Below are 22,766 nucleotides of genomic sequence, written 5' to 3'. Positions count from 1 at the left end.
GTGGGGCCTAACTCCTCCCAGCTGGTACCCCTCTCCCTGCCCACCCTTATCCCCACTCACCTCTTGACCCTAGTGCCCCACCCCCCCTCCCTGTCCACCTCCTGGCTCAGCCCCTCTGTGGGAAAATATGTTCAGGTGAAGGAACATGCATGTGTTCACATACAACACACAGAAGTGGTGCCAGACTGGTCTGAATCCAGTTGTGGTGGCCGCAGAGAAGGAAGGCCCTGGCTCAGAGTTTTCTCAGCATCCCTTCCCAGCTATGACTTGTAGAGTTTCGGGTTCCTTGTTTTCCCCATGTCCACTGGCATTTATGGGGTTGGAGGTGCAGCCCTTGCCTCCCTCTCTCAACTGGTGTTATGCTTGGCACAGCCACTAGGGGAGCCTGAGGGATCTTCATCTTCACCATATGACCTTCCTGCTCAATGTGGGCCCAGCTGTGGGAGCTATCTTCAGAGGACCACATAAGGTACATGAGCCCCTCTCCTTCATTCCTTGTTTTGTAATTTCTCCCCTGACCCCTGTGGGAGAAATTTCAGAACAGCCCCAGCCCTGTTTTGAGAAAATTTGGTTCCACCCCCTCTTCTGAGGCTTCTATAACATCTGTTCCACCTCCTCTCTTGGCTGTGGCCTGTTTTCCTGGGGATTATGGGACAAGAGCTGGGGATGCTGCCACAATCAACAACCCACTATAGCTTCAACTGCAACAAGGAGGTTCTGCATATGGACCTCTTCATCCTCACCTGGTACGCTTCCATCTTTCTGGTCTGTTTCTTTCCAAGTGATGGTGCCATCCCACATGCCCTGGTTTCGAGGTAAGTGGACCACATCACCCCTACTTAGAAACTGATCTTGGGAGAAGGGTTGTGCCCCTGTGTATACATTCATAGGAACACACAGACATGATGCCAGATTGAACTGGAGATGCTCAACAGGACCAAGAGAAGGGAGGCCAGATCTTGTAGTTTCTCCCCTCCCCAACTTGCTTTCTCCACCATGGTCTGTGTATCCCAAGGTTATAGTACTGGAACTGTGGATGCTACTGTCCTCCTCAACCAACACTCCTTCTGTCCCTGTCTGACATAAGTGGGTGCCCTTCCACTCTACAATTGAGGGAACAAATTGCTGGTAATGGATTTTGTGCATTAATGCATGTGTTTACTGGAATGTATGCAGGTTGTGCCAAAGTCGCGAGGCAGGTGCTACATTAGACCTAGGAGAAGTAAGGCCAGGTCTTGCAGACTGCCCTGAGGTGGAGCCCAGTTAACTGTTCTTCACTTTGTGGACTGCATCTTGCTGGTTCCTCCCAGTAGTCCCAGTTACTCTCATCCCAGATACACCAATTTTGTGGCCCTTCTTCCTCGTTTCTGGGAAATAATCCCCGGGTGGGGTTTTTTGTGTATGTGATTGTAACTGTGCATACCAAAGCTTGAGGTACACACATTTGCCTCTTCCTATTAAATTGTGGTTTCAAGGGAAGGAAGGCCATACGCAGAGTATTTCAGGCTTCGTTTCCAGGCTATAGACTGCATTGCCCTGGGTTATGTGCTTAGAGCCTGCAAAGATTCTGTCCTTCCAAACCAGTGATCCACCTGCTACAGAACATGATGAACTCTTTTTCTTTACTTTTTTTTAATACTGTAGAGATTGTTTACAATTACATGAGAAAGTGTTTACAATTACATGAGAGCACATCCCTTCCAGCATCTGTTATTAGAGTTATTTTTTATATTAATAAGTTTTTTATATTATGAAAAAACCATACAGAAGAGTAACAATGACATTAACAAGGTAATGAGTACATTTCTTATCAAGAAAGAAATGTACATGAGTACATTTCTCATCAAGCATTGTTGCCTCCTCCTTTGTTTTTCCACTACCATCCCTTCCCTCCCATTTCCACAACTATACATCCCTAACCCCTGCCTAAATTGTAAAGTTTATTTTTTAACAGTGTTTTGTACATCTCATTATTACAATGGGTCAAGTTGTATCCCTTATTAAACATTTTGATTTTTTCCCTTCCCCTCCCCAAATTATACCAACATCGAATACAGTGAAATGGGATAGACCGTGGGGGAGGAACATACAAAGCAACAAAAAAAAAATCACATGGTACCTTATAGGTACGATAGAAAAAATAACATTAAGGGCAAAAAAAAAATCTGTCCCAATCTTGGGGTGCATTTCACTTACTTTCATCTTATCAGATCATAAGAACATAGCTTCTGACATTTTCTACTTGTCCTAGACATATACTAATTATTGTAAATAAGGGAAACCATGGGAACTATGTTTCTGTGGGCCTCGCTTACTTCACTTAACATAATTTTTTTCCAAATCTTGCCCTTTCCTAACAAATTGGGCTATGTCATTCTTCCTGATGGAGGCATACAATTCCATTGTATGTATATACCACATTTTCATGATCCATTCTTCTACTGAGGAGCACCTGGGCTGCTTCTATATCTTGCGTATGTTAAAAATGGTGTGATAAATATCGTTGTGCTGGTAACCTTAGTATGGCTTTGTATGTTATCGTTTGGGTAAATGCCCAAAAGTGGGATTGCTGGGTTATAGGGGAGCTCTATGTGGAGTCTTTTGAGAAGCCTCTATGTTACTTTCCAAAGTGGTTGAACAAGATTACACTCCCACCAAAAATGCAGTAGGGCTCCCTTCTGGGCACATCCCCTGCAGCATATGCTGTTAGAGTTCTTTTTTGTATTAATAAGTTTTTTATATTGTGAAAATACCGTACAGAGTGGTAACAATGACAAGAGCAAGGTAATGAGTACATTTCATATCAAGCATTGTTGCCTCCTCCTTTGTTTCCCCTCACTATCCCTTTCCTCCATCTCCCTCCCTGGCCCCCCAAAGTTGTAAAGTTCGTTTTTCAACATAACATCTTGTACATCTCATTGTTGCAATGGACCCACCTGTATCCCTATTTAAACAATTTTTTTACCCTTCCCCTCCACAAATTATACCAACATCAACTACAGGGAAAACATGGGTTATACCATGGGGGAGGGAAATACAAAGCAAAAAAGAAATCATCTTTTAAATATGTTAGAAATAATAAAAAAAAACATTTGAGTCCTTATCTTGGGACTCATTTAGACTAACTTCAACTTGTCAGACTGCTTCTGCTTGTCTCAGACATATTCTACTTATTGTAAGTAAGGGAATCCTTGAGACCTATGTTTCTTTGGGCCTGGCTTACTTCACTTAACATAATTTTTTCCAAGTCTTTCCATTTCCTAAAAAATGAGGCAGTATTTTTCTTAATAGGAGAACTGTCTTCAACAACCTTTCCCCCTTTGACCCCAATTTGATTCCAGTTCAGCTGCATTAAAATCTTGAATTCAGAGCAAATCTGGGAAACCCTGGTCACCATGCGGCTCAGCAGGACCACACATTTAGGGCAGTAGGTGAAGTCAGCTACTGTGTGGGAAGCAGGGCTTTTTGGTTTAGTGGATGGTCGCACATCCACTCTCACATAGAACTTGGCGGAGGACAAAGCACTTCCATACTTGCTCAGTCGGGTCCATCCACCCTTTTGTTTGGGGGGGGGGTCCGGTCATGGGGCCTGAACTCTGGGCCTGGGCATTGTCCCTCAGTTCTTCAGCTCAAGACTAGCACTCTACCACTTGAGCCACAGTGCCACTTCCGGTTTTTTCTTTTTGCTTATGTGGTGCTGAGGAATCGAACCCAGGGCCTCATGCATGCAAGGCAAGCGCTCTACCACTAAGTCACCTCTACCACTGAGGCACCTTCCCAGCCTCAAAATACTGATGAAATTGATTTTTTTTTTCAGTCATGGGGCCTGAACTCTGGGCCTGGGCACTGTCCCTGAGCTCTTCAGCTCAAGGCTAGCACTCTACCACTTGAACCACAGCACTACTCTACTCCAGTACCCTTGGTTTCTGATTTTTTTCTTCAGTATTGAGTATGGATTCAAATGAAGAATTCAGATGACACCTGACTGCAAAAATGTTTATAAACAAATAAGCCTAGTCTTCTTACATTTTGGCATAAAGCTGTGAACTTCATAACTTTGTAAAACAAGGTATAGAGCAAATACAGAGGAGAATAAAGTATATTTACTAAAAAAAATGGGGCAATTGTTGGTGGGAGTTTAAACTTATTCAATCAGTTTGGAAAATAGTATGGAAGTTCCTCAAAAAACTGCACCTAGAGCTCCCTGGCGACCCAGCAATCCTACTTTTGGGCATTTACCTGAATGATCACAAATAAGACCATACTAAAGCTACCAGCACAAGTATGTTTATTGCAACATTATTTACCATAGCTAAGATATGCAACCAACCCAGATGCCCCTCTGTAGATGAATGGATCAAGAAAATGTGGTATATATAAACAATGCAATTCTATGCCTCCGTCAGAGTTCTTCATTATAGCCATTCAAACTGGGGTGAGGTGGAATCTCAATGTTGTTTTCATTTCTTTTATGTCTAGAAAGGTTGAGTATTTCTTCATGTTTCTTTTGGCCATTGTTACTTCCTCTTTAGACAAGTTTCTCTATAAGGCTTTAGCCCACTTATTTATTGGGCAGTTGTTTCTTTGACTATTTTTTGTGGCACAATTTAATTTTTTGAGCTCCAAGTATATTTTAGATATGAGACCCTTCTCGGTTTTATGGCTAGTGAAGATCTCCCAATACGTGGGCTTCCTATTGATCTTGTTAGCTATGTGCTTTGCCATTTAGAGTCTCTACAGCTGCATGCAATCCCATTTGTGCGACCTTTATTTGATTTGTTGTGTTTCAGGGTCTCTTTAAGAAAATTTTGACCTGTGTCAAGAAGAACTAGGGTTTCTCCTATTCCCTACTTTAATGTTTTTAGTTTGTCTGCTCGGACTCCGAGGCCTTTGATTCATTTGGAGGTGATTCTGTTGCAGGGTGATATATCCAGATATAGCTTTAGTTTTCTACAGGTGATTAACCAATTTTGCCATTTAGTGAAGATGCAGTCTTTCTTCCATTCTATTTTTTTATCTCCCTTCTCGAAGATTAGGTGGCTATAGATCTGTGTGTTCATTTCTGAGGTTTAATTCTATTCCATTGATCCACGTAAGTGGTTCTTCTTCCTTCCTGACCTGTAGAAACCCAATTTTAGTGCAGGGGTTGTGAGGTGTGTCTTCGATCTTAATAGAACTTGGCTTTTTATCTCTTGCTGTCACTTACTGAATAATGGATATTAAGTTGTAATATACACAAATTTGTTGTTATTTTCCTATTTCTATTTCCTTTGGGAAATAATTTTCCATTCTTAAAACACTCACTTGTTATTCGTTAAAATTCCATGAGTTGTTTTCTACCTTTGCGTCCCTATTTGTTTTAGGAATTGTTTGCAAAGGATTTAAGTAATGGTGTACTTTGTATTTATTCATATAGATAGCTAGCTATCCTAGTAGCTGTTTATTGCATAATCTAGTATCTGATCTCAAGTTCCCAGGTAGGTTTGGTTCTTTTTTCTCTACTATTAACTTACTGTGTTTCTTCAGCTTTAATATCAGACTGTCTTGATTACTGTGTTTCAGTGTGACAAATTTTCATTTCAGGTGTGATGTGTCCACACTTGTTCTTCCTCATTCTTTGGGTCTTTGATCTTTCAGAATCCCTCCCTTCCTCTATTGTTGGAGACCAAACCCAGGTCTTCTGCGTGGATGGCAAGTGCTCTAGCACTGAGCTACACTCCCACCCAGCTCTTAAGTATTTGAAGCAACAGTCACTGGGTCTAGGTGAGGGTTTTTAAAGTTTCCCTCCAGAACTAGGTTCTCTTTACTTAAGGTCCTTGACTTTGGTCACGGAATATGAATTTCCAGAGAAGTCACCATGGCAAGAAAAGTTGGCATAGCTTTATTGAGTAAGCAAGCAAACAAACAGCAACAGACAGATAGAAGCACACTCAGTATGTGGGTGCTGTCACAGAGAGAAGCATAGAGCTGCTTGACATCAGGGGAGTTTCTCTAATAAAGCAAAGTCTGTCATAAAGTCATGCAGGTAATTGTTTATTTTGTCTTTTTCACTCTTGGTGTTAAACCTTTTGAATTCTTGATTATTTATTTGGTGACTCACTCTTTAGTATATTTCTTCCAGGAGAAAATACATTTTGCCATACAACTGCTGTTTATCCTTAAAATGAGGAATGCAGCCTGTTGTTTCTCAGGGTGTATTTAGAAGCAAAGAAGATGTGCTTGCATGTCTCTAAATGTCTTGTTTCTTTTTGAGTTCCTGTCTGCCATTCCTCAAGGCTTATTTTTCCTAATTGATGGTGCCTCCAATCTATACAAATTGCTGTGTAGACTTATCAAAGTATTGGATTCAATGTCTAGATTGTTTTGATGGAAATTAATACCTACTTGATGCTGTGTATTGCTGCTAACAATTGAGCCATGGTTCTCCTTTTAGCTCTACTCAATTATATTTCTAAGTTTTAATTTTCTTTACAATGTAAGCTGTATTTTTTGTTACATAGTTCTTAGTGTGCTTTTCTTGGGTTGTTTTGGTATGAACAACACTGGGGATTGAACTCATATCTCTATATGGGAAGAAAGCACTCTACCACCTAAGTCACAATCAGCTATGGCAGATTTTTGTTTGTTTTTCTTGGTCAGGAGGCTTGAACTCTGGGCCTGGGTGCTATCCCTCAACTCTTCATGTCAAGGCTAGTGCTCTACCACTTTAGCTACTGTGCCACTACTGTTTTCTGCATGGTTGCTTGGAGATAAGACTCTCATGGGCTTTTCCTTCCCAGTCTGGAGTTGAACTGAAATCCTCAGATCTCAGCCTCCTGAGTAGCTAGGATTACATGTATGAGCCACTGCCACCCGGCTGTGGTAGTATTTTTTTTAACAATTGAAATTATTTATTTTTTTCCTAATTTAAATTAATATTTTGAGCCATCTTCCCAGCATTTTTACCTCTTTTTTCATCCCATGGAATTGTGTATAGGACCTTTATATGTATGTATGTATGTTCATGCTTCTGTGTACATATGTGCCAACACTGAGGCTTGAATTTCTGTAACTTTTTCCAAGCAGGGTGGACACTACACCACTGAAGAAATGAGCCATATCTTCAGGGGTTTTTTTGCTGCTTAATTGATGGTAAGCATCACTATTTTGCTATTTTCAAGGATTAGGTTTTGGAGGGCAGTTCAAAGCCAAACTGTGCAGTCTCCTTACCTCTTCCCTCTAATAAACTACTCAGGAAAAGCTGCAAGTGTCACTGTGGCTCTAGGGGTAGAGCACTAGCCTTAATGAAAAGCAACTGATGTACAGTGCCTAGGCCTGAATTTAAACCCTGGGGCCAACGGGTTAAAAAAATAACAAACTCTGAATTGTCTGACCAGTCAAGCTTTAAACCATGATCCTATCTATCTTAGGTCTGAAATAGCTGGGATTACAGGTTTGAGCCTTTAGTAATAGTAATAGTTTTCTATTATTATTATTGACAGATTCTTTAAAAAACACATAATATGACTAACAGTGGCTCGTGTTTATAATCCTTGATATTTTGGAGGGTGAGACAAAAGAACCTCAGTTTGATGTTGGGCCCAATGACAGAATGTCTGAGTCTTATTTCCAACTAACAACCAAAAGTTTGGATGTAGAACTGTGGCCCAAGTTTTAAAGTCATAGCCTTGATCAGAAAAAGCTTACGGACAGTGCTCACACAATGAGTGCAAGTCCCAGGATCAGCACAAAAAATTAAAGTAAATAGAGCAAAAAATAATGCCAGGTATCACTATGGATAGTTTCCTACTTTTCCTAATAGCCACCACAAAGAAAAATAGACAAACCAACAAATTGTGTATCCACAGGCCGATGAAACTTTGGCTGATATATCTGCACTAATTATATTTTTAAAAAGTCTTATACTCTTTCATTTAGAAAGTTAGCCTAAAAATAATGACTGTTGAAGAGAAATTGTATGTGATGACTACTTCAATACATTTTTTAGTTTTATTAAAAGGAGATGTCACCTATTTATCAACTTTTAAATATATATATATAGCATTATTAAATAAATTTCAACTAAATATTAACTTCACTGTCCTCTAAATTGAAGTGGTGACCTATATTTTATACCAGAGTGAGTTATTTAAACATTAGGGAGATAATTGAGGCAATGAAAAGGGAAGCAGGAATAAATGTTCCTTTCAGAGCAACTTGGTTTGAGGCTGACCACCAAGGTAGGTCTTTAAGAGGCCAGGGTTGTTTCTCATTCCTAAGGTGCCTTTCCTTGACTGGTCCTCCTCCCCTTGAATCTAAACAAAGGAATTGCTTATATGTGTGAGAACAGCAGCAGCTTGACTTAAGGTTTCCTTTAAATCATCTTTCTTATGTTTAAATGCAGGAACTAGAGAAGTCACTGGCTGCCTGAACTCTAACTTTGAAAGAAATTCCAAGTATGAAGTCCAATCTGAGCCGCCACATTGTGGAGAAGGACATGGTGGTGGCAAAGAACAGATAGAACTCTTGCACAGAACATGCACATTCGTCCTCCTGTGTGTAAGTCAGTAAGTCTGCCGATAGGAAACTGCAATGTCCAACATTTCAATGTTAGAAAGAAGCTTTAATTTTGTTACAGTTCTTTTTCAGTGGGATCCCTGCTTCTCCACTGTTCCTTTAGATTCTGTAATTTTAGAAGGCAGCAGCATGCTTAACAGAAACAACCCTTCCTTCCACAGCACTGGATGCTGCAAGTCTGTACACATTTATGGAAAGTTTTGAAAATATCAGGGAGGAGAACAATAAGAGGGATGACATTATAATGGGGTTCAGCTATTATTGCTTAGATGGTGACAAGTGTTGTCTGTATGTTGACAAGCCTCTGGCCTTGCTTGAGCAACACTTCATCTGAGCGTAACAGCAGGGGTCATACTGGGCTCCTCTACATACACATATAATCAATTTCTTTTTAGAAATGGTGGGTTTTGTAATCTATTAGAAGCTATCAGATTAACTGCTTGAACTCAAGAGTGTAGAGGTACTTAGCTGTTCACTGCTACTCAGGATAGTCCAGGTTAGAATGTCCCACAAGATCTTAGTTTTAGCAGCTTTCAACCGTGATGCAGTATCAGGTGATGAAATCAGACAGGAGTTCGGTCTATTTCTTCCACAGTGGAGGTGGTCAGGGTAACTATGTAGATTTTCTCCAGGTGACTGTCAGGCTGTAGCAGCAGCAGTGGCTCCAAAGGACTGTCACACTCGTGTTGGGTTGCAAATTCCTACACAGACTGGTTAAGGATACATTATATAGGCTTGGCAAGCTGTGGCCCCGTTGGTTTTTAATACTGTTTAGACAATAGCCTAGAATAATTTACCAAAGTGACAAACGTTTTACTAATCAGATATTTTGGTAAACAGACACAGAAGACTTAGATGTAATCATCTCTGACAGATGCAGTCTCCACCTTTGCACACCTGTTAACACTATTCTTTATACCTTTTTCTAAAAAGTAATAATAATTATTATTTTATATATTTTGCCTCATTTTTCCAAAATGGACTCTGGACTCTTGTTCTTAAAAGGGGGTTTATGGGCGAAGGTCCATCTTCTGTAAGTTCTTCAAGCTGACATGAGGGGCGTTGATCCTACCTTGCCAGGAACTTATAAGCTTAGCTTATTTTACAAAGAGGCTACTAGGGTAAGATTTCATTAAGAACAATATTTTAACTTTTGACAACTCTACAGACCATTTCTCCAGCTACAGCAGTGTAGCTTGTTTAGCACTCTGGTTTGCAAAAGCATCTTTCTGGATGACTTACGAATGTGATCTCTCATGACCTTACAATGCCTAAGTTATCTGTGCAGGCCTTTAGAAAGATGTCAATAGAAACACACTCAGTTTTATAATCCCCCCATTTTTTTGGGACAGATGAATTTCATGAGGCTGGTGTCAGCTCAGTTAATGCCAATTAGGGCTTTTAGCACATACAGGACTTGGGAATTAAACTATCCCTCACAATTTATAACTTTAGCTCTTTACTACTATCACAGAGGATTGGCAAGTTAATGTCCCTTACAAGGTAGTTAGTCATGGACATTAGGAATGCTTACAAACTATCTTCTCATAACCTCCTGGCTCTGACCAATTTGTGAAGGGCCATGCACAAATGACTCTAGGATATGACATTATTTCTGCCACCCAAGCAGTGGATTACTGCCTCTGGATGCCCTTCCATTGATTTTGTCCCAGGAGTGTCTTCTCCACACTGAGATAAATCCCACATTGGCATTTCCCTTAGCTGGTTGCTGGACTTGAACTTGGGTCCTGATTGCTGTCCTTCAGCTCTCCAGCTCAAGGCTAGCAGTCTGCCACTTTGAGTCCCAAAGCCACTCTGCTTGCAATTTCAGCACTCTGATGGCTGATTAGAGGTGACAGTCTCGCAGGGATTTTTTTTTGCCTGGGATGGCTTTGAACCTGTGTGCAGATCAATGAATCATATATATATATATATATATATATATATATATATATATATATATATATATATATATATATATATAAAATTGTGAAAATACCGTACAGATCAGTTACAATTACACGAGCAAGAAAATGAGTACATTTCTTATCAAGCATTGTTGCCTCCTTTGTTTCCCCTTCCCATCTCCTCTCCATCCCCCCCACCCCCCACACCAAAGTAGTAAAGTTCATTTGTCGACATAACGATTTGTACATCTCATTGTTGCAATGGGTCCACCTGTATCCCTATTTAAACTAAAAGACCACTTTACTCCAATTAAAAGCAACATGGTTTTCAACATAGAAGTACTTTTAAGCATGCTCTTACCTGGAACTTATTAAGAGCCAGAGTTATAACTGACAAACTTGTAAAATCCTCTGTGCTTTTCTCTGGGCTTGCTGGAAACTGTTAAAAAACAAACAAACATAAGAGCAAACTGGAATAGCAAAATTATTTTGGTAATCCTAATTTTTCCTTTGTGCACTTTGGGGCAAATGTTCAGAACGATTTTACTTTTAAACTTTATATCCAAAAATCAATTCCTACTTTTTTAAGCCTCTTCTCAATCCCTTTTAATACTTTATACTTTAGTTTTCATTTGCATTTCACAAAGATCCCTTGAAATCTTGAGGCCAAGTGTCATTCATTGTCTCTTGGCTGCTTGATTTAAAACAGATATACAACAAAACTTTTAAACACCAATGATAAATTTTCCCTAATGCAAGAATTACAATCACCATCACTGTACCAAGAAGCTAGACTTAACACCTTTATGACTTGTAAAAACATATCCTAATTGTAGAAGATTATTGAAAGCAATTCACATTATACAAATAAAATTTTAATCCTCTTTATAACACCTCTTTAATTTAATTTTAACACATCCAAGGAGCAGTTTTAGGAATACTAATCAGATCATCACAACACTAATTTTTACCATCATGTTTCCAGTGTCTAGCTACAGGAAAAGGGATAGAACAAAGATGGGCCACTTGGCTCCTCCTATGGAATGGGTACACACCCAATCTGAATCTTTAGGGTTAGATGAACTGTTTGCGCCAGCTTGCCCTCTTTCACCATGCGTGGACTCCTCCCAGGGCCCATCTCACCATTTGTGGACTCCCCCCCAAACCTGTCCCACCATGTATGACCAGCTGAACTGCATTTCTGCCTCACCCCTAAAGATAGGTCTTTTGTTGGCTTCTAAGTTTTTCCCCTTTCTTTTCTCTTGGTTCTTGAATGAAATACACAGTTTTAAACAGACAGTACAGGTAACATCTTTGACAGTGTTAAACTAACTTTATATTTGTATTTCCAATATTTATCCCCAAATTTTAACCAAGGGAACTAAATCTCAACCAGCCAATACATTTTTGTTTAAGCAGATAACTTGATTACAGTGTAAACAGCTTTGTGCATTTTAAAATATTAGATTTCAAAATACCAGATTTTTAATTTTCAAGTTAAATAATCCTTAAAAAACATTTTATGCTTTTTTTTAAAGATTATTCAAAATATTTGGTAATATCCAAACCTCAGAACCTTTTGAATTTTAAACTTAAACGTAACCAATTGTTATGATATGCTGACAATTCTTATCTTGAACATGTTCACACACATAAAAAACACTCTCACACTGATCTTAAAGTGCGCAAAAATTAACATCATGTACGTACAATTTCTAAAATCTTCAGATAACAAAAATTTAAGACAAGATTTTCCTTTTTTTTAACACCTTTGTTGAGCTTCATTTTCCCAGGGCTTGAATGTTTCCTAAGGCATTTCACCAAATAATCTTTTGAATACCTTTAGTTGGAGGAAGGCTGGGAGGGGGGGTCACCTGAAACTAAACAGGACCAGCTGAATGTCTCTCAACCAGGCTCACAGCAGTTTACACCCTCCCCTCAGGCAACCTCCATAGGGAGAAAATTCAGTCTGAGGCTTGAAGGAGACCAAGCTAGTCCATCAAACTTCCATGCCTCACAGAGGGGGATAAAGCAGGTCTGATTAAGCCTAGCTGGAGGCTGGAACTTTTATTCTCCCAGAGATGTTCAAATAAATAACAAAAACACAAACACAAAAACTAAGAATCCTCATTTAAAACTAGAACCAATTTTAAAACAGGACAAGAGAAGAACCAAAGTCTGAGTTGGGGACTAATTGGCCCCATCTCATCCTTACCAGAACTCTGTGCTGCTCCCACTTAGGAAGCTGAATCCAGAGTCTGTTGAGTGAGCCTGCAACTCGCACCCAGAACTTCCCTACCTCAGAAAACATAGAACAGAAAACACACCAAAGTAAACAAGACAGATAAGTGGCCACAAAGACAAAATCAGATCTCAGTGAATGCGGCAATATCTCACCACCATTCACTCACCAAGGGACTCGAACCCCATTTGCTCACCTCCGGAGGATTTTTCTTTTAGATTCCTGCAAACATTGACCCAGGGGCCTTCTAAGACAGAGGAGAATTCCCTGTCATCTTGGGTCAAGAGAAAGAAGTCCCCTCAGACTGGCAGGTTGTCCCCATGCTCATACCCTCAGCCGAGGCCTGAGGCTGAGATCTAACTGGGGCCACTTGCAGGTGGTCAGAGTCAGTTTCATAATTGACAAAGAAGCAAGTTACAAAAGTAGAACTAGCAGGGATTTTTGTTTGTTTGTTTGTTTTTTGAAATATTTAAAATGAAGTAGGACAAGGTCTAGGGATGTCCCAGGAGTGGAATTACTTTGTCCCATATTTTTCCCATAAAGTAAATCCAATTAAAACATGGCAAGCAAAAGCAAAAGCACAATGAGACACAGACAGAAACGATTATACACAGAATGAGGAGGGATCCCAAAACCAAAAGTTACTTTTTCTCTCAACCTATTTTCTCCACAAGCAAGCCCCCATCCAATTAGGACTGCTAAGACTGGTGGAATTGAGGGGTCCAGGAGTCCCTGGACCTCCTTGGCTGGAGGGGACTCTCTTGCTTTCAGACTCATTCAACTTTTGACCTCATTCTGGCGACTTCGTTATCTAGGTCAACTGCGCTTACGTTGAGGATTTTCTCAGAGCTTCTCTCCAACAGCTGAGTGCCCACACACTGTCTTCCATGCCTGGGACTTCCATCCCCCTCAGTTTGGAGCAGCTAAGAACTCTATCCTGGATGATCCCCCATTAAATGTAGTAGGAAGACCCCTACTCAGGCAGGCAAACCCACCTAGTCATCCACAGTGACAGAGCCCACCACAACAAACTTGTTAACAAAGATGCAACTCTATTGAGGAAGTTCCTACTGTGACCAGTAAGAGCCACAGCACAGGATCGGGAGCTGATACTGGGACCCCTAGTGACCCCATTCTTTGGTTTTTAAAGGCAAAAACCTATGAGGTTAAGCCTGGTCACCCTCAGTTGACCATTGGGATCATAACACAAACAAAGGATTGTACAGTCATACCAGACCACACACAGGTGGCCAATAGGCAGAGTTTAACGTAAGCATGTGCAAAAGGCAGGGTTTATGGTAAGCAAGTGATGTCACCAGTTGGAGCCAGATTACAACCTGTTTTATGGGTTAGTCTTTAACTGGTCAAGGGTGGGTTAGTTTGTTAAGGGGAGGGGGACCAGATGGATTTTCTACATTCCAGGAAGTAGGCCAACCAAGTCTAAAATCCCTAAAACAAAGGCCTAGATCAAAATGAAATCATACCAGCTTCGGCCTCATCTCAGGGTCCACTTCAATTACTATTTTTATAAATGGGGTTTTTAAACAATCCTATTTAAAGGAAATCCACACATTGGGCTGGGAAGGTGGCTCAGTGGTAGAGCACATGCCTTGCATGCATGAGGCCCTGGGTTTGATCCTCAGCACTACATAAGCAAAAAAAAAAAGCTGGAAGTGGTGCTGTGGCTCAAGTGGTAGAGTGCTAGCCTTGAGCTGAAGAGCTGAGGGACAGCGCCCAGGCCCAGAGTTCAGGCCCCACGACTGCACCCCTCCAAAAAAATAAAGCCACTTGTTGACATTCACTGTAAGTGAGTTCATGACAGACAAGGCTAGGCATTATGATATACAGCAAGGACCGCACTGCAGGATATAAAGTGTTCAGGATAGTACCATTCAATTGAGAAGTAGTAGACAAGCTCTGGCACTCCCGTTGCACTGCTAGCAATGGGAAGGCTTAAACCTCTTCCTCCACCAAGTCTTCTTCAAATTCCCCTTCTTCACCAGTAGTGGAATCTTGTCACTGCTGGTACTCAGACACTAGGTCATTTATATTTCTCTCATCCTCAGTGAACTCCATCTCATCCAGGACTCTTCTGAGCAAACACTGCTATTCTTTTAGATACAATTTGGTGAAATAAAGGGAATAATTTCAATGTTTCTGGGACCCTAAAAATCACACAGGTTGTAAAGTAAGTAAAGACAATGTGGAGGAAGATACATTTTAACCCAACTAAGTACTTCTAGAAATGAAAAACAAACCCTGCCTCAATACTGGAATTGTAGTTACTTTCACAGGAGGGACAGGATCACAATGACGTCAGAGGGAAGCTAAGCTGCAAGCACTTGTCTGAACCTTGCTCACACGTTGCTGTGTTTTCATTTCTGGTGTCCTGAAGTGGTTCCCTGTTATTGCCAGGCCTTTGAAATGATCAGAAGCCCTGAAACCTTGCTGGAGGTTATCTCTGCTGGCTGTTCTTTCCCTTCAGAGGCTGCTCTGTCATGGAGGGCTTGCAGAGTGGCACTGATCTGAGTTGTTTGAGTGGCCAGGTGCATGACTCCCATGGACTGGAATAGGTGGGTTATGTGTGGATGATATCTAGATGGATAAATGCTCTGTCTAGCAAAGGGAACTGGGGTACCTTGATGTTAGGACCCATGGACCATTATGACATGCCAAATATGAAGTTGTATGCCCTAAAGCTCTGGGCAGAGGCTAAGGTTCCAGGCTCTAGGTCCACCATGATGTCCCTAGGAACTTATTTGTTGCCTGTGGGAACAAGAGTTGACTTATACCTATATTTGACAAGGAACTTAGGGGAAGAGCTTATGATTCTAAGTGGCTCTCAGCATTTATTACAGAAATTACAGCATTTGGGACATGGAAAAACAAAAGAAATCTTGAGCATGAATCAACATGCAAAAGGTTTCAGCAACTTTAACATTTGTAGTTGTCTATTTCCATGAATATTCATTCCTTTGTTTGGGCATGGTGGCCAAATTCTCAGCTACTCAGGAGGCAAAGATGAGCATAAGGGTTTGAGCCTTCCAGGGCAAAAGAAATATGAGAACCACTTTTTTTTGGTTGGTCATTTGGCTGAACTCTGGGCCTGGGCATTGTCCCTTAGCTCTTCAGCTCAAAACTAGCACTCTATCGCTTGAGCCACAGCCCCACTTACAGGTGTTTTTCAGTGATTTATTGGAGATAAGAGTCTCAGGGACTTTCCTGTCCAGGCTGGCTTTGAACCCTGATCCTCAGTTCTCAGCCTCCTGAGTAGCTAGCATTACAGGCATGAGTCACCAGCGCCTATAAGCAAGAAACTTTTGTGGTTTTTTTGTTGTTGTTGTTAATTTTATTTTATTGTAAATGTGCTGCATTTAGGAGTTACAGTTACATGAGTAAGGAAATTACATTTCTTCTCAAAAATTGTTACCCCTCCCTTTGTTGTTATCCCACTATCCTTTCCCTTCCCCAATTAGCTTTCTCAAGAAAATGAGACAGGTGCCAGGCAACAGTGTCTCATGACTGTAATCCTAGCTACTCTGGAGGCTGAGATCAGAGGATCGCTGTTCTAAGCCAGCCCGGGCAGAAAAAACCATGAGACTCTTATCTCCAATAAACTAACAGAAAACCAGAAATGGCACTGTGGCTCAAGTGGTAGAGCTGCTTGCCTTGAGCTGAAGAGTTGAGGGACAATGCCTAGGCCCAGAGTTCAAGCCCCATGTCCGACAAAAATAAAAGAGCCAAGTGTGGCTATTCAGCAAGTAGATATAGGGGGAATTCAAGTATAAGTCTTTCCTGGGGAAAAATATACACAATATATATTTTTTGTCTTATAATGTTACAATAATGGTTATCAAATAGCACATATCCCTGTATTCAAATACTCAGAAGAAACTTGGGCAATTACTTGCAATTAGCCATTTAACCTGAGTTGGCCAAAGAGACATCAGTTAAAATGATAAAATACCAGTTTGAAAATGCCCCCTTTTCTAAACATTCACATAAAGAAAACTGGCCATCTTGCTGGATATACAGGATCTAATAAAGACACAATCTAAAATATTGTTCATAGGAGTGACACAATCCCACACAACCATTTTCAACCAAGGAACTAGAAGATTGAATCTTAGACGTTACTTAAACAATATTTACACAAAATATCAAGGTGAGAACATCCCAAAATGTAGATCCACAAATCAAATAAATTAAATAGCTTTATCCTTTTGTTTGAACTTGTTTATTGGTTTATTACACACGAAAGCCAAGTTTCCATGATTCTGTTTTTATACCCTAATGTAGAATGGAAACTCTTAATATAAAATTAAATGAACTTTACATTGACTGTTACAAAAATTCAAAATCTAATCTGTAGACTTCGGTTAGGCTGTCTGTATTAGGAAAGGCAATATTAATCATTTAAAACAATGTTTACACATTAGTTTTTCTACATCAGAAGAATGCTTTCTTACTTTAAAACCTTAAAAAAATTATTGTTGGCTAAGTATTCATAGTCAAAATGCTCAAGACCAGAAGTGTTATAGATTTCAGGGTGAGACAATTAGTTTATACTTTGTAATTTGGACTATTCTCATGCATATTAGTGACTGAACATCCCTCTTTAAAATTTTAAAATTGGGGGTGGGAAGGTGGCTGAGTGTGGCTGGTGGCCTTGCATGCATGAGGCCTTGCGTTCGATTCCTCACCACCACATAAGCAAAAAGTAAAAAGCCACAAGTGGTGCTGTGGTCCAAGTGGTAAAGCAATAGCCTTGAGCTGGAGAGCTCAGGGACAGCATCCAGGCCCAGAGTTCAGGCCCCACATCCGGACCCCCCAAAAATTTTAAATTTTGAATTAAAATATTTTTTTTAGGAATGCAATCTGTGTTTTAAAGAGGGCAATGTAACTGGACTCTGGTTGCTGAAGCATGTAATTCTAGCTACTCAAAGGTCTGAGAATTTAGGATCACAAATTGAAGTCAGCTGGGGCAGGAAAGTCTGGGAGACTCTCATCTCCAAGAAATTAGCCAAAATAGTTGTTAGTGGAGATGTGACTTAAATGGTAGAATATTAGCCTTTAGCAAAAGAAGCTCATGGTCAGTGCCAAGATCTTCAGCTTAGAAGGATGACTCGCACACAATAAAATGGCATTGGGTTGTATTTGTTTTTTTTTACAATTTTTTTTATTTTGAAAATACCATACAGAGGGGTTAAAACTACATGAACAAGGTAATGAATACATTTCTTATTGAGCATTGTTGCCTTCTCCTTTGTTCCCCTTCTACCCCTTCATATTCCTTCCCCCCAAACGCCAAAGCTGTAAAGTTCGTTTTCTACATAACGTCTTGAACATCTCATTGTTGGAATGGGTCCACCTGCATACCTGTTTGAACAGTTTGATTTTTCCCTTCCCGTCCACAAATTATACCAACATCACATCCAATGAAAACAGGGTTATACCATGGGGGAGATACATACAAAGCTACAGAGAAATCTTCTTATAAATATGTTAGAAACAATACCATGAAATAAAAACATTTGAGTCCTTATCTTGGATTGTATTTAAATTCCCAAGAGTATACTCAAAAATTAAGATATCTGCTTGAGTGGCTCAGGAGGATACAGCACTTGACTTACAAGATGAAGGTCCCAAATTCAAATTACAATACTACCCTTAGAAAGGCACCAACTCATTCCTTGTCATTAGTTTCCTTAGGGAATTATTGTGCCATGGTATGGGAAGCCAGATGGGAGACAATCACCAGCTGCCTCATTGTAATATACCTTGATTCTCTGCAGCTGTAAGCTGCTGTCTCCATAGTAGTTTCCAGTGCAGTCAATGCTGTGCTCATCGTTTAGTATTTCCTAAAACTGAGATGGAAAGAGATGTGTATTATGGCCTAGGACGTTAACTGCCTGGACAATGCATTTTAATGTAACTATAAGAAACGCATGTCCTGTTGACACCAATATATTTGTAAAAAATGATTACATTTTCTAAATTAAAAAAGCACAGAAATTGGTGGTATTTTAGTTTTGTTAATCTCTGTGATCTGGCTGAATAAAAGACCTCTAGATTCTTCTATGAGTATTCCATCTTATATGACACCATATTCTGTTTAGATTCTATGATGAGAACGTGGACTTATATGGAGATGATATTGCCGAAGATGTATCTTTTTTTAAAATTTATTTTATTTTATTTTTTTGTGAACATACTGTACAGAGGGGTTACAATTACATGGGCAGGATAATGCGTACATTTCTTATCAAGCATTGCAGCCTCCTCCTTTGTTTACCCTTCACGTCCCTTCCCAGCCCCCCCCAAGCCTCTCCCCCCCCCCCCCCGCACCAACGTTGTAAAGCTCGTTTTCGACATTACAACTTGTACTTCTCATTGTTGTATCAGGTCCACCTGTATCCTTAAACGACATATTTTTCCCCATCTCCTACACAAATTATATTGACATCAAATATTGTGTAAGCAGGGGTTATACTGTGGGGGAGGGACATACAAAGAAACAAAGAGATAATCTTATAAATGCATTAGAAACAAATGAATGAAAGAAAAAAAGCATTAAAATACATATCTAAGGGTTCATTTTCCTCACATCACTTTATCTGTCCTTTTCAGCTTGACTCATACATATACTAGATATTGCAAGTAAGGGAAACCATGGGACCTATGTTTCTTTGGGCCTGGGTTACTTCACTTAATATAATTTTTTCCAAGTTTTTCCATTTCCTAACAAATGGGGCAATGTCATTCTTTCTGATGGAGGCATAGAATTATATTGTGTACATATACCACATTTTCTTGATCCATTCATCTACTGAGGGTCATCTGGGCTGGTTCCATATCTTAGCTATGGTAAATAATGCTGCAATAAACATAGTTGTGCTGGTAGCTTTAGTGTGGTCTTGTTTGTAAACATTTGGGTAAATGCCCAAAAGTGGGATTGCTGGGTCATAGGGCAGCTCTATGTGAAGTCTTTTGAGGAACCTCCATACTGCTTTCCAAAGTGGTTGAAAATGTTTACACTCCCACCAACAATGCAGTAAGGTTCCCTTCTGTCCACATCCCTTCCAGCATCTGTTGTTGTTAGAGTTCTTGATTTTTGCCATTCTAACTGGAGTGAGGTGGTATCTCAATGTTTTTCATTTGCATTTCTTTTATGGCTAGGGATGTTGAGCATTTCTTCATGTGTCTATTGGCCATCCGCCAAAGCAGTATCTTGAAGACTCAGCTAGAGGGGTCTCCAGAACTCCAAGGGTCCTCAGAGCATACACCAACAACCACTGATTTAGAGATCACCCAACTTAACTGAGCTGAAATGAGGCATGAGAACTCAGAGAAATTTCCATTAAGATGGAAGAACTGTTCTCAATTATTTGACACTCATCAGTTGGCAGAAAGGGAATCCTCCGTATCTGTCAGCTCAAAGACACTGAATTCCTTTCATTCAAACCAGACCCAAAATGCATTATTCTCTTTCCAGGTTACTAAGTACAATGACTTGAATCTCAGGTAAGACTCAGTCATGCAAAGGATTTGAAAATACCCCAGCCTTATTTAAAAACCACACTCACCCGGGCCACACAAATTAGGGAAATTGGGGAAGCTATCTGGGGGACTTTATTTGCAGAAGGTTAGGGACCACTATGGAGCCCCACCTACCTCAGCCTAGCCAAGACCACCACTTTTTCCACCCTCCAACCCTGTCCTCTTCCTCCTCCTCCCCCTATATTTGAGACTAGGATCCTAGGCCAATGCCATGCTCATCTTTGCGCCAATCTGGTTGCCACTCTGGCCTGCCTATATGTACACAATCTTCCTCATTGTGCAAGGCTATAGAAAAGTTGGATGTGTGTCCTCAGCAGTGTTACGCACAGAGGAAAACAGGTAGCATTGGGGAGCAGGAATCTGACACAGCCAACTCAGATCCCCATTTATACCTCTGGTGGTGGGGTGGACTTGATAGGCAGAGCCAGCAGGTGCTCCAACTCAGTCTCCCTACTGCTGAGTAATCAGAGGGCACTACAAGTTGCCACCTAGCCCTGGCATCCAGCTGCCAGCTGCAAGTTCATTATCATTGCTGTCACTCTATTTGGAACCTCTTGTCACACTGCCATCCACCTCCCACCGTGATTCACAAGAGAGGCTGAACCCTGGAATCTAGGAAGCAAGAGGATAGGTTTCTTCTACACAAATTATTTGTGTGCCAGAAGCAAAGAACAAGCCTAACTTCCATTACCTATTGGAGGGCCTAGAACTGAAGGGGTATTATTCAGCTGTGATAAAAAGAATAACCACAAACTGTTGAATTCCGTGACTGATCCACTTTCCATTCTGGGAAGTCAGGGGTTTAGGGCCTTGCCTTCATACTCAGGTTTTCTTGTTCTTTTCTCTTAAAAGTAGCTTGCTTTAGCTGATTCAAAACTTTGGCAAAGTAGCAGGGTATAAAATTAACTCCCCAAAATCAATGGCTTGTCTTTATGCCAACAATGAGAAAAGTGTGGCTGAAATTAGGAAAGCAACTCCATTTGTAATAACCCCCTCAAAAATAAAATACCTAGGACATCTATGATGAAAACTTAAAAATCTTGAAAAAGGAAATCAAAACAGAACTTAGAAAATGGCAAAACTTCCCATGCTTCTGGATTGGAAAGATTAACATCGTGAAAATGGCAATATTTTCCAAGGCTATCTAAAAATTCAAAGCAATACCTATCAAAATTCCAACCACATTCTTCACGGAAATAGAAGAGGCAATCCAAAAATTCATATGGAAAATTAAAAGACCCTGAATAGCAAAAACGCTCCTCAACGGAAAGAGCACTGCTGGAGGAATATCAATACCAAATTTGAAACTCTACTCTAAAGCCATAGCAATCAAAATAGCTTGGTACTGGCATAAGAACAGACCTCAGGACCAATGGAATAGAATTGAAAACCCAGAAATGAACCTACAGACCTATAGCCATCTAATCTTCGATAAGGGAGCTAAAAAAATAGAATGGAAGAAAGTCAGCCTCTTCAGTAAATGGTGCTGGCAAAATTGGATAACTACTTGTAGAAAATTAAAACTAGATCCTTATATATCACCCTGCACCAGAATCAACTCCAAATGGATCAAAGTCCTCAGTGTCAAAGCAGACACTCTGGAAACATTACAGGATGGAATAAGAGAAACCCTAGGTCTCCTTGGCACAGGCCGAAATTTTCTTAATAGAGACCCAGAAACACAACAAATCAAAGAAAGGTTGGACAAATGGGACTATATGAAGTTGCAGAGCTTCTGCATGGCAAAGGACATACCTAGCAAGGTCAATAGAAAGCCCACGGATTGGGAGAAGATCTTCACTAGCCATACAACAGACAAGGGTCTCATATCTAAAATATGCTTGCAACTCAAAAAATTAAATCCCCCAACAACAAATCCTCAAAGAAACAACTTCCCAATAAATAAGTGGGCTAATGACTTAAAGAGAAACTTCTCTGAAGAAGAAAGAAGGAGGGCCAATAGACACATGAAGAAATGTTCAACCTCCCTAGCCATAAAATAAATGCAAATCAAAACAACACTGAAATACCTCCTGACTCCAATTAGAATGGCAAAATTCAAGAACTCTAACAACAACAGATGCTGGAAGGGATGTGGACAGAAGGGAACCTTACTGCATTGTTGGTGGGTGTGTAAACATTTTCAACCACTTTGGAAAGCAGTATGGAGGTTCCTCAAAAGACTTCACATAGAGCTGCCCTATGACCCAGCAATCCCACTTTTGGGCATTTACCCAAATGTTTACAAACAAGACCACACTAAAGCTACCAGCACAATTATGTTTACTGCAGCATTATTTACCATAGCTAAGATATGGAACCAACCCAGATGACCCTCAATAGATGAATGGATCAAGAAAATGTGCTCTATATACACACTGAAATTCTATGCCTCGATCAGAAAGAATGACATTGCACCATTTATTAGGAAATGGAAAGACTTGGAAAAAATTATATTAAGTGAAGTAGCCAAGCACAAAGACACATAGGTGCCATGGTTT

General features: G+C 40.3%; 1 pseudogene; it reads left to right on the top strand.

Annotated features, from left to right (window-relative positions):
- The first annotated feature begins 648 nt into the window (after window positions 1–648).
- Window positions 649–22,766, top strand: part of LOC138816090 (myelin protein zero-like protein 3 pseudogene) — a 38,291-nt pseudogene continuing 16,173 nt past the window's right edge.

Source organism: Dipodomys merriami, unplaced genomic scaffold (genome assembly GCF_024711535.1).
Source record: "Dipodomys merriami isolate MVZ:Mamm:240054 unplaced genomic scaffold, mDipMer1.0.p SCAF_681, whole genome shotgun sequence".
Lineage (NCBI taxonomy): Eukaryota > Metazoa > Chordata > Mammalia > Rodentia > Heteromyidae > Dipodomys > Dipodomys merriami.
Note: the sequence above shows the minus strand (reverse complement) of the source record. Positions and strands in the feature narration are given on the sequence as shown.